At 41.2% G+C, this 17308-nt stretch overlaps 1 pseudogene; it reads right to left on the bottom strand.

The window, feature by feature from the left end:
- Nucleotides 1-325: 325 nt before the first annotated feature.
- LOC116596609 lies at nucleotides 326-477 on the bottom strand (annotated as a pseudogene).
- Between the last annotated feature and the right edge of the window lie 16831 nt (nucleotides 478-17308).

Genomic DNA, 17308 nt, shown 5'->3' with positions numbered 1-17308 from the left:
ACCAACCCATAAAGAATATCTCTCTTATCAAAGTACAATATTGAGAATATTAGTCACATGTTTTCAGTTTTTAGAATTATTTAGGTTATTTAGGTTTATTTAGGTTATATTCAATGCAATACAGAAAATTAATAACTTCTAAGAACCCTAACACACACACAAAAAATGTGGTTCTATCTTGTCACCAAGGAGTTTCCAAACCTTTCTTCACATTTGAATCACTTAGGGATCTCTTAAAAATTACAAAGTCTATGTCATATCCTAGAGCAAATAAACTCCAGTCTCTAGGGTTGGGACAGAGGCATCATTCGTTGTATATATGGAGCCCTCCAGGGGATTCTAATGTTCATATAAATGTAGAAACCACTACTCTGACACATAATATCCCTGTCTATCATTTAGTATCCTTACTTCTATTAGCAATAATTGTGCCTCGGATAAACCTCATTGGCTACGATACTGCCACTGCGCAAAGCTAGTATCCTTACTTCTAAATATCATTTAACTATGAGGTCAGTGACAATAGTTTAATTTAACAAACTAATTTTATTTGAATGGATACTTTAAATGATTTGAATTAGATAGGCTTGAGTTTTATATCTTCTAAGATAAAATATTTTATATCCTCTCCTTTTTTTTTTTTTTTTTTAGAGGTTTTCTTTATTTGACACAGAGAGAGAGAGCACAGGTAGGCAGAGCAGCAGCCAGAGGAATAGGGAGAAGCAGGCTCCCCGCTAAGCAGGGAGCCTGATATGGGGCTCGATCCCAGAACCCTTGGATCATGACCTGAGTGGAAGGCAGGTGCTTAACTGACTGAGCCACCCAGCTACCCAGGTGTCCCTTTCTATCCTTTTCTTTAAGTCTTCAGTAAATAAAAAGTATTAGTGTCAGTAATCATATTAAAAATCCTGATTTAAAAAAAAAAATCTCACACTCTGTTACTAAGAAGAGCCAAAATGTTTATCAATCCTGAAGAGTGAGTAATACGTCAGGTACTCTTTATAGGAGAAGTATCTCCTCACCTTGCACACCATACTGTATTGACGTACGGTTTGCCAAAAGTCTCATCAAATCAGCGACAATTAAAGTCTCAAGAATTTTTTAAAAATGTGGTCTGTGGCTTAAAGGCAAAACCCTACAGTATCCACAAATGTCTAGAACGGTGGTTTTCTTCTTTCTTTCTTTCTTTCTTTTTTTTTTTTGAGATTTACCCAGAAAATAGGAAAAAGGACATTTAAAAATCAAGAGGCACTGTTATTTCTTTTCAAAATGGAGGTGTCCCTCATTGTTTTCTCAACACTATAAATTTCTGTGTTTCTATGTGTTATGTCCACTTTTATAACACATGGCATAGACACCGGTGTGGAGAGACCAGAACCACTGAGGGAATCTTCTCCTGTGGGTGATGTCAAAGATTTAGGACTAACATCTTTAAAGAACCTTTCAATCTCTTGTAGGATGAGAATCTAAGACCAGCATAGTATCTCTGCAGATATTTGTTAAATCACTTGTTGGTATCACTGCAATGATCACTTCTATAATATCATTTAATTAAATGAAATGAATTTGCGTCCAGTCAAAATAAAATGAAACCACCTTAGAACATGTCCGATATAAACTTTGAAGGGAAACAAATACGGAGTCACAAGTGCATTGTTGCTGGGCGGGGGCGGGGGGGGGAGCATGTTAAAATAAATATCTTTTCACCAAATATTTTCCCAAGCGCTAAGGGCACAGTAGGAAAAGGAATCACTCAAAGGGACTATTTTTACATTTGAAAAGATAAACAAATAAGCTGTTGATGACTTGGGTTAAGTGGTCTACAAGTACCAAGAGGACATTTATCTGAGTTTCTCACAGGTCCTGTACATACTAGTTCTAAAAACCTCAATCTGGGTTTGATTGAGGAATTTAGATTCCATTATTATCGGCCATGTCATTCCATGCATAAGCTTTCTGTGAAATCAGAGTAAAACTATTTGAAAATTAGGATTTCTAAAGCCCGTGTAAGCTGTTCCTGAGGCCAGGAGAGAGGCATTTGGCATTTATCAATACTACAAGATTTCTCCCACCACTGTGACGTTAGCTTCAACTGCCAGATGCAAAGGATATTGAAAATACATTGTGCTTCAAAACTTAGAGTGAATATAAATTAAAAAATGCTAAAGTATGTCCCTCTCAACCCGAAACACTTCCCTTGTAAGAACCTGCAACAATTCTTATTATTGCAATGTCTCCTTTGAAAGCAATATTTTGTCATCTTGAGAAAAAAAAAATACATACTTCCCATCCTTATGGGACAACAATTACCTAGAAATGGTGCGCTGCAGGAAATGGAGTCAGGCGTGTTGGGAGCGATAGATCTGGGCTGCATGGTCAGCAGAAATTCCCCCAGAAAATCGGTACGGAGCAAAATCTGCTTTCTTACTTACAGATTTTCTCTCTCTCTCTCTCTTTTTTTTATAGTGGACATTCTCCCACCAGGTTATCCTTTACGTTCTCATCTCATTGCATTGTGCAAAGGCACGGCAGGGCTCGTTTTTCAGACAATGTGGGATGATGTTCAAGATTTGACACGTAATCAGCAGTTAAGACTGGCGCCCTGGCCAACAGAGTGGAAATATTCACTTTGAAAAAGGATATCATAAACCAGAGTATGAGAATCCCATTAAAGCCCATGTCTATAAAACACAACCTGTGTCCCCGAAGCTGACATGTGACCTCTAATATGTGCATATGAAAAATAATTTTTTGCTGCCCAAAAGCATGTTTCAGAAATTGACCTGAGGGGAACTGGTGCACTTCTCCTTGCAGGGATAGAATTTCCAAAAGGCGTGTTTCTCCCTGCATTGTTTCATTTACTCTTAACCTGTTAAGCTTAAGAACTGGAAGTTGGGTTTAAAAGGAACATCATAATATCTTCCCGGTGATATTTATCTTCACTCTTAAGAGAGAGGGCTTACCTAGTTGTCGTTCATTTAGAGATGGTGATGAAATCAATCATACTGGACGCCCTTCTTTATTTTCCATTGTTTTGCATAATTAATCTTTTTGCATATCGCTTAAAATATGTTAAATGCCAATTTATTGGAGAGAGTACTTATACCTTTTTTAAATTTTATTTTTAAAGGTTTATTTGAAAAAGAGAGTGGGGGGGGACAGGGGGTAGGGCGAAAGAAAAGAATCCTGAAGTAGACTTCCCACTGAGCGAGAATTCCAAGGCAGGGCTTGATCCCAGATCCCAGAGATCATAGCCTGAGCTGAAACCAAGGGCCAGCCGCTTACCGACTGAGCCACCCAGGCGCCCCTCAGACCTTTTATTTTTATCTTATCTATTGCCTTTTATTACCATTCAGTGTGGAATTCTGTTACATTTTACAATTAGACCATAGTAAATAACAGGGATCTCTTTTTATCCCCATTAATTCCTGCAGTCAATTGTATCATTAGGTTGTAATCAGATTTGTAGACCATCTTGTCATGTGTTACTTGGGTCATTATGCTGAGCCAGGAATAAAAATGGCTGTGGAAACTGATGCCTTGAATTTGAATCGAAGGTGCTTCTCTTTTAAATATATGGCTTTGAAGAACGTGCTCTGTTTCAATAATCCCAGTTTTCTAGTGTGTAAAATGGAAGCAATGGCCCTAACCTACTACGGAGCACTTTTGAGAGTGTCAGATGGATGTACTTGAGACTTAACTGCTCAAACACACAACGTACCGTGTCTTTGTATAAGCGTCGAAATAAAAATATTGAAAATGGAGATAGGAATTTTGCTGCTTTCTGGTGCTACTAGGGCTGCACTGTAAGCGGGAAGGAGTGTCCATGTGTAGATTGTGCTGGGGTGGCTGACAGTGTGAGTGACCTCCCAGGTGTCTTGAGCCTTGCCACTCTGAAGCACGCTAGCCCAGCTTCCCACTGCCTGAGGGGCTCTCTCTGGTGGGCTTCACACAGCATGGCCCACACCAGGCATTGAGGTCCTAAGGTGCTGGAAAATTAATGTGCCTCCCCCAGCATCTTCCATCAAAAGATAATGAGAATTGGCGAAAAAAGACACTAATTCCTTTGCCCCTTGAGTGCGATGGTCCCGAGATGTTTGCTCTACACAGTCTCCTAGTTCTCTGGAAACTGGAGAAGCTTCAGTTGCCCACAGTGGTAATTTAACTGATAACCCATTCTTTATCTTCTGTCTTCTCTTCTTTGTGTCCCATTCCCCCTACTAGTGTTTCTTGGGATCCCCTCCCACTGGAGCCCTGGTCTCAGAGGCTGCTTTGGAGTGGCCCATAGTTGAGACACTTAGATTTCCTGCCAGGCCCAACAGGCTTAAAACCCTCCTAATGCCGCTCGGAGCCTTTGAAGACTTCCTTCCAGCCCCTGGATCTCTGTCCATTCCTCGAATACACTCAGCCTCATCCTCTCTCAGGGCCTTTGCTCATGCTATTTCCCTCACTGGGACACATGCTACCCCTTATTCTAACCTTCACAACAGTTAATATATGCTCATTTTTTCTGGTATCAGTTCAAAATTCATTTTTCAGGGAAGATTGACATCCCTGCCTAGACTGCTTTCTACTTTTATATACTTCTTATCCTTTAATCTTCATAGCATTTATTACAGTTTGTAAATATATACATGTGGGGACATTTCACTGTCTGCCTCCCCAAAAGGAATGTAGAACTCTAAAAGGACAAGTATTATTTCTGTTTTACTCACTAATTTATCCTTAACTCCTGGCTGAGTGCTTATTGATGATTTATTGAATGAGTGTTAGGGTGCGTATGTGTCTGTGTGTAAATGTATTTATTCACTTATTTTTTAACACACTGTCTGCTTCCAGAACCTTCACTTAACAGCTCTTCCCCTTAGAACGAAAGACTCTTGGGACTAAAGTTCTATAATATCCACCACGACGGAAGTGGACCTCTGTATCCTCCAAATATTTTCTAGAGCCAAATAGTGCACCATGAACACAAAGGCTGTTACAGTGGCTGCGGTGGGAAGGAGGCGGTCAGGTGAGGAGGAGGTGACCCAGAAGCTGCTGCCACTGAAGGCTTGAACCTTTGGATCAGCCGGTGGAGTGTCCTGGGGCTGGAGTGGAGCCCTGGAAACCAAAAATCCCCTCCATCTTGCTGACCAGCTTCAGATGGTTTCCTTTAGGGGTGCAGTTTCCTTTTATGGCCCCCATTTCAGGATTGCTCAGTGCACACCTGAATCCATGTATCAGAACTTACTTGTATCACAATTGTATCATCTTAGAGTTTTTTGGTTTATTTAAAAAGATTTTATTTATTTATTTGAGAGAGAGACAGTGAGAGAGAGCATGATTGAGGAGAAGGTCAGAGGGAGAAGCAGACTCCCTGTGGAGCCGGGAGCCCGATGCGGGACTTGATCCTGGGACTCCAGGATCATGACCTGAGCCGAAGGCAGTCGCCCAACTAACTGAGCCACCCAGGCGTCCCTCATCTTAGAGTTTTAATGGCCCATTGGATTTTCCCTGGCAGGGTCCATTCTGATGGGTAGATTATATTTCGTGTAAATTGCTTAAAAACACACAGACACACACAGACAAAAAGATGGATGCCAGGTTCTGATATTCTAGTGCAGGATCAGAATTCTAAATAAAATTATTCAGCCTAAAATGTGAATCAAAATAAATATTAATAATGTGTAAAAACTTTTAAAAAATGTACACCAAATTCTCATGGGTGGTGGTATTTAGTTACCCTTGGAATAGAAAATCTGTCAATATGAGCAATTCAACCCTTGCAGGGTCCCATGGAGGACAACTTCTTGTGAGCCATGCAAATGAGTGGCAGTGCCCTTCTCCCCCACAGTGTTTCTACCTGGCAAATTTGCGTGTATGGAGGGGGGCGGGGAAGACAACAAAACTCTCTCAACTATTGGGATAATGCAATCAAATGTCACCAGCCCTTGCCCCAGAAATCTCCAGATATCTGAAACAGCATAACAAAATTGTTTCCTATTTTTCTATTTTGCTTGAACAATGACCTCATTCTGGACTCTGTTTTCTGTCTGCTGACATAATCCTTGTGCTCTGAGCTATTGTCTCTGATCAGCTGCATTAATTAAGGGAAGCACTCTCCCCAGCTTGGTAGTCAGAAATGCTGGGGGAGCTTACAATGGGCCCTTGGGGAAGGACTCAGATGTACAAATGAAATTATAAGAATATCAGTAGAGAGGATACCTGTTGGATTTGTTTGTTTCTTTTTCTTTTTCTTTTTCTTCTTTTTCCTAGAGCACAGGGAACCTTAGGGGATCTGAACACCTGGTGAAATGGTTTGCTCAAATTCATTTAGCAATTTTTTTTTTTTCATTCCTGTAGGGGAATTAGCAGAGTGCTAAAGGTTTTAAAGAATTCAGATGAAAAGCCATCTGTTCCCGGGGCTTTGTTCAGTCTGAATTTAAGGATGGCTTTGGAGATTTCCTATTCCCTAATTAATTCCTCTAGATGAGCTTGTGGGGTTGGCTCAATTTATTTTTTGAAAGATGGAAAAAAAATGCTCCCATCAATTAGTCCTTTGTTACGTCGTGACTGAGATGGAAATAGCTTTTTGCCAAATGGAGCGAGGAGCTGAGAGATGCCTGTGTTTGCAGTGGCCAGGTGTCCTTTGTCATTAGGCCTGGCTTTGATGTAAGTACTGTTCTCTGGGCCTTTCAGATAATTGGTGAGAAAGCACCCGGCCTTGCAGGAAACTGAGTAATATTTAGCCTGAAGCACAAAGGCAGGGAAACCAAGGCATTGAATGGGAGGCATGTTTTAAAGAGCATAATTGGTCTAACAATTTTTTGTGTTACCACGTGTAACGCATTATAGTTGAAGGCTCTCTGAGTGCTGTTTTCTAGAATGGAGTTTTCTATGTGGACAGGCACCAGGCAGCCAGATAGAGGACTGAATAGGGGAGGAGGGAAGGGAAGGGAAAGAGGAAGAGAAACAGACAAAAGGGAACAGGGGAGAGGGGAGATCCTCTCTGATAAGCTGGCTATGGATATGGCAGTGGGACAGTATAAAAGTGTAAAAATCTTCCCACTTCAATTCTGTGTGCCCTCAGAGTAGAACCTCAAACCAGTGCCTTGTGCAGAAATCTCCATCTACAATGAGACACAACAAGTCTGGGGCTTTCAGATCCATTGGCTGGAGGTGAGTCCAATGTAAGGCTATTCTGAATAGCACATTAAAAGAAATTATTTTAAACAAAAATGATTATCTAGCAGTGTTATTTTTAGAATATGAGCCAATGGCTTTTCATCCTCCAATGTTCCTATTTTATTTCCAAGATATGGATAATCTGGAATCTGGGTAATTCTTTATAAGACTTGTCTGGCAGACTTAGTTCATAGCTTGTTTCACTCTAAAGGGTAAGCCTTGCATTGTAGTGTGACAGGTAGTGAGCAGGATATGATGTAGGGAAGTACCAGCCAGAGCAGGATAGGATGGGAAATCTCAGTCCTTCTGCCTGGTGGATTGTGGGAAGGAGAAGGGAGCCAATGAGAAAGAAGAACAGCTGGGTATCCCTGTGTCATACTCTTAAACTTCGAGTGGTTTAAGGGTGGTTTTTTTGTTTTGTTTTTCCTCAGATCAGTTAAAGTCTGCCTCAGTTTCCAGTTTGTGACTTTGGAAAGACATTGGCTCTCAAGATATCCCAATAATGAAAATATACATTATGGCGAAGTCAGCAATGTGGCTTGACTGGGGTGTGCGTGCGTGCGTGTGTGTGTGTGTGTGTGTGTGTGTGAAGACAAGCATGATATGGGAGCATCTGGAATTTCCTACATGTCCCATTGTGGAGCAGAGGTTGCTACTGATGACAACTGGAGAGAAGGGATACTACAGCAGAGACAGAGAGAGCTCTGTAGCTGAATCTTTCAGGTTTGACTGCCTGGCTGGGATTGGGTAGGAGTCATGCCAGACAACTGCGGGAATGGGATATGGATTGCCAGCAAGAGCCAAAGAGGACTCATCTTAACAGGAAGGGACATCACCCCCTGAATACATCCAGAGAGTAAGACCACAGGGTCACAAGCAGTAAATATCACAATGACCTTAGTTAGGCAAACAGTGAAAAGTAGATATAGGACCCATTGCCAATCATGGCCTCTGGACACCTTGGTCTAGACAGCATCACAAGACTTCATCCCCACACATTCACACACCTTCCTCTACATGCTATCACCATGGGCCAGAGGAGCTACCCTACTACGGGAAGGAGAAGTGGGAGGGGATGGATCATCAGGCCAAAGAATGTATAAAAGTCAAGGAGAAGGTAAAATTCCTCTGTGTCATATTGAAGTTGACATTTGTTCTTAGAGTGGTACAAAGATTAGACCAATATAGGACAAAATCCCATAAATTGCTATGCTGGCTTTACCCATCGGTGGGTATTTAAGGAAATTTAGGACTCCATGCCACAGGATGATTTCACGTATTAAAGAAATAAGATTGAGAAAGAAAAATTATTTGGGAAGATGGTTGTTGTTTTTAACTATGCAATGAATAATTTCGAAAACTTTGCTTGAAAATTTTTGTTTACCACCCAGCCCCCTTGGGATGAAATTCAGATTCTTCTGCATGCTCCTCCAGATGCTGAAAGGCCTGTCACCTGATTGTCTCTCTTAACTGCATCATTTTCCCCCAGCTTCCTCCTCTCCTGCCGTTTCCAGAGTTCCAAATGTTTGTCCTTCTGTCCTGCTTCATTTTGCTCCCGAGTTGTTCTCTCTGCTGGGAACGCTGTTCACTTCCTCAAGACAGAAGCCGACCTCCCCACCTTCACCAGCAACCCTCCAGGCACCCCTAGCTCCGCACACTTCTACCCACTGTCAGAGACCAGGGGAAGGGTTTTTCCCATTTTGGCACTATGGACCCATTTGGGGGCTGGTCATGCCTTCTGAAAATAGTGATTTTTTTTTCTTTTAAAAATGATTTTATTTATTTATTTGAGAGAGGGAGAGAGAGAGAGAGTGTGTGTGTGTGTCTGTGAGAGAGAGAGAGAGAGAGATCATGAGCAAGGTGAGCAGCAGAGGGAGCGGGAGAAGCAGGCTCCCCACTAAACAGGGAGCTTGATGTGGGACTCGATCCCAGGACCCTGGAATCATGTCCTGAGCTGAAGGGAGACCCTTAACTGACCGAGGTGCCCAGGCATCCCAATAGAGTTTTCAATGTATAAAATAAAGGATGTAAGCAAGGGAGAACAGTTCTTTTGAAATCTCTCTATCTATACATCTAAATATATATATAAATATATATATAATATATAATATTAATATAATATAATATATTATTAATATATTATTAATATAATATAATATAAGTATATATAAATATAAATATATATATATTTTAAGATTTTATTTATTTATCAGAGAGAGGGGGGGGGAGAGAGAGAGCACAGGCAGACAGAGGCAGAGGGAGAAGCAGGCTCCCTGCTGAGCAAGGAGCCCGACGTGGGACTCGATCCCAGGACGCTGGGATCATGACCTGAGCCGAAGGCAGCTGCTTAACCAACTGAGCCACCCAGGCGTCCATCTAATACATATTAGAGGAAATAACTTTTGATATATGTGCTTTTTTTTAAAAAAAGATTTTATTTATTTATTTGACAGAGAGAAAGAGATCACATGTAGGCAGAAAGGCAGGCAGAGAGAGATGGGGGGAGCAGGCTCCCCGCTGAGCAGGGAGCCTGATGCGGGGCTCGATCCCAGGACTCGGGAATCATGACCTGAGCTGAAGGCAGAGGCTTAACCCACTGAGCCACCCAGGTGCCCCAATAAATGTGCTTTATTAATGTTTTCAATTAAAAAAATAGAGTGAAGTTTGAATAAACTGTCATTTTGAAGTGATGAGAAGCATCAAGGACATTTTAGATGTTCTTGGTAGTTGTAATATGAAAATATGATTCCTATTCTGTGATCACAGATTGTACTTATGCTACTGTACTTATGCTACTATTATTGCCTACAATATTACAAAGTGTAGTATTTTTTACAATCCAAGTTCATGACCCTAAGTGAAGACCCCTTGATATTTCCACCTGTTCTTCCTGACCTTGCAGCCTGCGCTAAGCTCTTTCTCTGTCCCGGTGGCACATAAAGCCGTCCCTTTTATTCCATGTACCACCCTGGATTGGAACCATCTGTTTATCATCTACGGACTGTCATTAGATTATAAACTTTACAAAGTCAGGTCTATCTGCTTATCATTTCCCCATGCTCAGGGAGGCTGACACCCAACAGCGGGTCCCCCATTTGTAACTATGGCATTAGGTTGAACTTTTTGGGGTCGGGTCTTGTTTTTAAAAGAATAAATAATCTTAGCCTTCAACTCCATGAAGAACTGTATTTTTATTGCTGTTGGACGTTTAAATCACCAATTCTACTTAGAAAAGCATATTAAAACGTCTTTTAAGATAGACTTTACTTAAGGGTTCATGTGAATAATGTTAGTGATATCAACTTATTGATATATTTGTTATCATCTCATTGATACCAGCCATCGGGATTACATTCACTAATTCATTTGGCCACCATTAATTTGAAATGTGTATTTTTGCGGTCTGACATTATTAAGGTGGATCCTTGAGTAAATGACTATAGTACAAAGAAGGTCAAAGGCCAAGCAATGCTCACAGACAGACCTGCAGGGGTAGAGCACTCACTGAGAAAGTCACTGCCCCTAGATCTTTTGCAGACATGCATATGTCCTGGTGCCCTCGATGAGTCTCAGGCCTATGATACTACATGATTAAATCCTAATGTGGTCAGGGACCAGAATATGATGGTAAAATGAAGAGCAGAGACTTCATGCTGACCTTCTCCAGGCAGCTCAGGTCCTGTACTGGGGTGGAGGGAGGCACAAGCCCCTGCCCTAGCATAATTGGGTAGCTGAATTCTAAGACCTGTAATTGCAGCTGGATTATGTGAGTTAGCAGCATGGTTAGCCATGTTGGACTTTTTGGTTGGTAGAGCATGGATGCCTCTACTAGCAAGCAAGAGGGATTGGGGTCCAAGCCTTGCTGTTACCCAGCATCAATTGACTTAAACACTAACTATGCTGAGTTTCTCACAAAGCACTACAGAAGGAAGATTCCTCTTAAGAGAGGCCAGGCTGCAAGGGTCAGTCTTGGACAAGTTAACCCTTATCTCTCAATTATTAACTGACTTGTTCCCCAATTTCCTCACCTTAAAAATTGTACCCTTTTCTGTAATTGCTGGGAGGAGTTGGTGAATTGATACATTTAACACCAGTGGCACAGTTCTTGGCAGATAATAATAACTCATATTTAATTATCGTTACTATTTTTCTATGAATGTTTGTACATTATTGATGATTGCTTAGAGTGTTGAATAATAAGATTTTCTTTTTTTTTTTTTAAGATTTTATTTATTTATTTGAGAGAGAGAGAATGAAAGAGAATGCATGAGAGGGCGGAGAGTCAGAAGGAGAAGCAGACTCCCCGCTGAGCTGTGAGGCTGATAAGGGACTTGATCCTGTCACTCCAGGATCAGTGACCTGAGCGAGGCAGTTGCTGAACCAACTGAGCCACCCAGGCATCCCAGTAATAAGATTTTCTTCAAGCACCAACTAAACTATATTGATCTTCTCTTTTCTATCTCTGGAGGACCAACTTCCTGAGTAGTTTAAGTTCCATATGTATTACTGTGTTCTCTATTGGTTTTCTGTGTATGTTCTGATTTTTTAACACGATTATACAGTTCATATCTCCTACTTTTAGTGCACCCCACTGCCCTGGCTCCAATCCTTGGTCTAGACCAAAGAGCAAAGGAACTCAACAAATATATATTAATTATTAAAATAGTCATAAGTCTTTTAAATAGATTCGTTGAAGCAAAGCCAATGAGAAATTCCACTATACTATTTTGGTATTTCTCAATTGGGTTTTAAAATATGTTTTATATCTCATTTGGATTTTACCTCATTTGGCCACATCTAATTTGTAGCATTTCCATTAATATCTTTCTCATTAAAGTTAAATATAAATAGAGTGTAATATTTAATGTTTTCCACAGATGTATTTAACTTGCCAGACTTCACAGATTCATATCTATAGTTTCTCTTTCCTTGTATCTGCCTCAAAACATCTAGAAATTGAAGTACGCTGTGTTCAGTACTTTCCCTGTACCTGTATGGAGGGATGTTGTCACTTCACAACAGCTACTGTTCTAGAGTCTTATGACCCAGAATGCCACTCCTATTTATCAGCCCTCAGTCTAGGATGTGTCCTGGCTGAGCATGGTTTTTCTTGGCCTCTATACCCTAACCTACTCATGCAGATATGGCTCTCACAACTTTCAGCCCTTCATTCAACCAGCTGGTCTGCGAGCTGATCTCTCTAAGCATTTAGTCTAGAGGAGCCCATTCACCTCTTTGAAAATTTACCAAATACTTTTCACACAGTTAGCTGTTCATGTCCTCTGTCTTCTAAATAAAACCAGTAATTCCTTAAAAGATCTACTTCCGAAATCCAGTCACATTAGCTTAGTGACCATCAGAAATTTTACAAATTACTTAATTTTCCTACAGCTCAAACTCCTTGTCATTAAATTTTGTACTAATACCTACCTCACTTCTATCTGGAAATGAAATGAGAGCATGCATAGAGTTCTCCTTGCTCGGGTAACTCAAAATTCATACTCACAGGTTCTCCCCATGCCCCACAGGTCTCTCCCCACCAAAACTGTCCATATCTCATCCAGTGCAAGATAGACCACTGTGATTGGAGAGAACACATAACAGTTCTTCCCTCAAAACTTTCATCTCACTCCAGGCATTATCTTATTCCTGGTTTCTTATTTTGGTTTGCATATAATCCATAAACGTTGTTGTGTTTTTCTCTCTCCTTTCTGCTGACCCTTTGTTGCTTAGGGATGGAGAAATGTTTAGCAAACAACATTTAACTGAAAAGAAAGACTGTGTATGTTGGGCGGGGGCAGGATGCGGGAAGAGAAAGTCAACAACACAATATGGACACCATGGAAAATAGTGTATATGTATTTGTCAGTAGGAGTTAGGGACACAGGTGGAAGTAGACAGTGACAGCAGGACAGATATGATTAAGGTGACCAACAGGCCCCATTGGACTGAGATTGAGGAGTTTCTTGGGCCAGGAGACACTGAGTGCCAAGTGTGATGAGTTGGTTACCTTAGGGAGAATGGAAGTACAGGGAGCCAAATTCATTAGCAAGAAACTGAATCACAGGGCAGAGCTGGTAGTTTTGCAGGGTGGATTCAGAAACTAAAACCACTGGTTGTTAAAACGTATCTTGATATTTAAAGGAAAAATTATGATAAATCTTTTAAGGATGGAAGCTAGAATCATGTTCCATGAAAAGGGACTTACTGATGAGTCTCTCCTGACTTGTGGTCAAAGAATTATTCTCGCCTAAGTGTGAGGAGCAGCCCTGTGCTGTAGGGCCAGAACAATTAGGATCAAACCAGCTACAGTGAGGACCCAAGGGGTTAGTCCCAGATCATTGGTGAGTCAGTCCCAAGAACAACTGCAAAGGAGCAGATATGATGAGCAGTCTGTGGGTGCTGTTCTTCCTGATCTCTGGTGCTGCTTCTGGGCAGCAGTCAAATTAGCAAATGTCTCCCCAGCCCCACTACTGATTTAGATTTCTTCCTGAAGTCTGGGTTTAGCAATCCTTAAATCCTTTGGAGGGGGATAATTTTCAGCTGTGTTTACTTTTTCCATAAGTGTTATAGTAACTTCTAAAAAGATTTTCAAAGTATGCAGTGATATCATCGAGTGAAAAATCTAGAAAACCTAACATTAAAACCCATAGCTGATCTTGCATTATCATTAGTGCTGGAGGCAGGACTGCGATGTGTTTGAACTGCTCTCCTTTGCAGCCAGTTCCGATGCACATTTTACTTATTTATTTATTTAAATATTAAAAAGCTAGTGGTACTGGGAAAATCCAGATTCTTTAAGTCACTGGCCTCATGACAAACTATATTAGACATGCCTTTGTGGTGAGGGGATTAAACTATTACTAGCTTTGTTTTGAAACTGTGACACCAAGTGTGTTTTTGGAATCTTTCTGAGGTGGTTTGGGCCCTCGACTTGCCTGGTAACCACAGCTTCTGGACTAATCCAACTCACAGTTTGGGAATTTCCAAAGTGACTTAGCAGGAGCCTTGGTTTACACAGATGAATGTTGTCTGTTCCAGTTCACAGGTGAACAGACCCTTTCTTTAATCAGCAGGTGGGGGATTTTTTTAGACTTCACTTCAGGACAGCGATTTGGAGGGAATGTCTTAGACCGGAACTTCTCTAGTGCTAATGTGCACACCCATCCCAGAAATCTTCAGGAAAAATTGCTGAATAATTAAGTCTGGGGTGAAGTATTACCATCCGGGGGATGTTGATGCTACTAGTCTACAAACCACACTCTACACAGAAAAATCTTAGAAATCACTTGTGGCAGAAGCGTACCAGGTGTTTTCAGGACACCCAGAACTTACAAGTCTTATTTGTCCTTAGGAACCAGTGCAGCAGTGTCAAAGAAGTAAACATCTTCAGCTATAATAAGCTCCCCTGAAATGATGTATTCTGAAAATCCCTTTGCAGATCATTTCCTTTGTGACATTTATAGTTCTGTCGGAGTGTGGCTGTATCTCTTCTCTGTTGCTCAGTTTAATTGGGAGGTGTTGCATATTGATTTCTTCAGTTATGTTTGCTGTTCTTACTTACCACTGTATAGAGAGTTGATGATTCTTGACAAGGTGCAACACATGGGCTTTCTATGATCCTATCTAGAAATGAAGGTTAGACACTAAACACCATGCATCCTCAGGTTAAAGGAAACCAATGGCTCTTCTTCAAGACAACCTTTTTTTTTTTTTTTTTTTTTTTTTTTTAAGATTTATTTGTTTATTTTAGAGAAAGAGAGAAAGCACAAGCAGGGAGCCGGACTCTGGGCTCGATCCCACCATCCCGAGATCATAACCTGAGCAGAAATCAAGAGTGAGACACTTAACCAACTGAGCCACCCACGCACCCCTCAAGGAAACTCTTATTCAGAAGGAATGAGCATTGAGATAAATATGGTTATCACTGTGAGGAGAAAGTGAGAGAAAAATTAATAAGTGAAAATATGGGAAGAGTATATTCAAAGACAAGGCTACAGAGAAGAAGACAGTGGTTTCGCTTCCTTTTACATCACCTGGCCTCATAAAATAGAGGGCATGGAGAATTACTAACCTTGACAAAAGGCACAGAGTCTTAAGGCATAAGAATCAAGTTGGAATACTTCTGGATCAGAAGCAGAGGACTTGAGTGGTAAAGGATTAGAATGTACACATATGAATCGCACTTTCTACTGTGTGGAGAGGGTGTTTCTGAAGAGCTGAAAATAGGCTGAACTTTGTCCAGTTTCTTTAAAACACATGATCATTTTGGAAATCATTTCTCTATTTTCAGGAATTCCATTCACAGTTATTCCTAACAATTGAGACCTGTCAAACAACACTAAATCTAAAGGAATCTTTTAATGTGAGCCTTCACCCTCTCCTAATTCACTGCAGAGGTCAATAGTAGGCTTTAAGATCTGGAAGTTTTTCCTCAGTACATAATTGAGTGGAAACCTGCTTCCTAGCAAAGCTTATTGCTACATTACTGTGTGGTTGTTATGGAGGACAGATGGATACTCACCAGAGCCTCCCATTTGGACATAAAATAAAAGCCTTGCGGTCATGAGTGCTTTTGTGTTAACCAAAATAGAAACCCAAATGGAACAGAGAGCACAGGGATGGTTTAATGATAGATAGTTACATGATAAACCTATGTGATGCCTCTTGAATATGCATTAATTTTCTGTCTTCTTCATACTAAAGTGATTAGTTTCAAAGTTTTCTCATCCACTCAGCAGCCATGTTGCCCTTTTCCATGACTCCAACTTCTAGCTGAACAACAGAAGTGTTGAATCATAAAAGAAAAGTCCAAAAAAACTTTTATTTGTTTGAAGGAAATTCTTTCCATGTGTCCCTGCTCCATCCTTTGCTAATTTGGGTCATGTGCTTTGCTTTAGTCATCTGTCCCAGGCAGAGATCGGCCAGGCTCCTCCTTCCCTTACCACAGAGAGGTCTGGAGGTCCACAAGTGGTAACTGAAGACTGCTGGACTCACCACATCCTACAAAAAACGTAATAGCCGCTTTAGGCTGAGAGGTTCCACTGGAATGTGAGGCTAAGAACGCAAAGTAAGCCCGAAACTAAAAGGTCTTCAAAGCAAGGCATGAGTGGACTGAAGGAGAAAGGGAAAGAGAGGAGGGAAGAACAAGAAAGAACCAATGCCAAGAGTGTAGAGGATGAGCTGGAAGGAAGCAGGAGAGCTGTATGTTTGAAAAACAGAGGGTCCCAAGTGCCTCTCCAGCATACCGGAAGAGAGACGACCTAACTTCCTGTTAAGGATGGAGGTTGAGCCATCAGTGCAGATTGCTGCTCCTGAAGATAAAATCACGATGCGTGTTAGGTCAGCAGAAGGACTGGCTTCCAAGAATTCAGAATTCACCTAGGTTTGTACCCAACTTGTATGTGACATGCTCTTCCAAAGTTTTGGGTCATCAAGGGTTCCCTTATAATTCTCTCTCTACTTCAGCTTTATGAAAACTAGAGAATGTTTTTGGAAGCCATGCTTGCGTCTCCTCAGTGATTTATCCCTCTAGACCTTGTGAAACGTTTATTGCCTGTGCGACTCATTTGGCACTTATTCTGAGGGCACAGTGATGCATGTATTATGTGTACTGTTTTGTGGTATTCTTGCTTCGTCTTGACATTCCTTTTTGGATTTTGTTCCTTATTTATTTTGGTTTTCTCTACACCTAGGAGAGTTGTTTCATAATATGGCAGTGCACTCTTTACCTGATTCTCCTTCAGAGATGGGTTATGTGCCCCACTGCCAGCAAATCTAGGTGGGTGGTGACTGCTGCAATCTGTAGAGCAGAACAGAAGTGAAGCCCTACTCTCTGAAACACAGAGCTGTAAAACCACAACTCACTTCCCATGGTGGTTCATGAAAGACTCAGCCTTGTTTGCTGGTCACATTCACTCTTGGATCCCTAACGTAACCATGTGAGAAGTTTGACCACCCTGAAACCACAGTGCTGCTGAAGCCACATGGAGGTACTCCAGCTAGCAGTCCAGCCTGAGTTCGCTCTTTAGCTGTCCCAGTGCAGGCACAGGTAAGCCTTTAGAGTCATCCCAACTGAGGCTCCAAGCATCATAGAGACCAGCCACACCTGCCACACCTGTGAACCTAATGCAACGGTTGT

The sequence above is a fragment of the Mustela erminea genome, chromosome 7 (assembly GCF_009829155.1).
Source record: "Mustela erminea isolate mMusErm1 chromosome 7, mMusErm1.Pri, whole genome shotgun sequence".
Classification (NCBI taxonomy): domain Eukaryota; kingdom Metazoa; phylum Chordata; class Mammalia; order Carnivora; family Mustelidae; genus Mustela; species Mustela erminea.
This window is presented reverse-complemented; position numbering and strand designations above follow the sequence as displayed.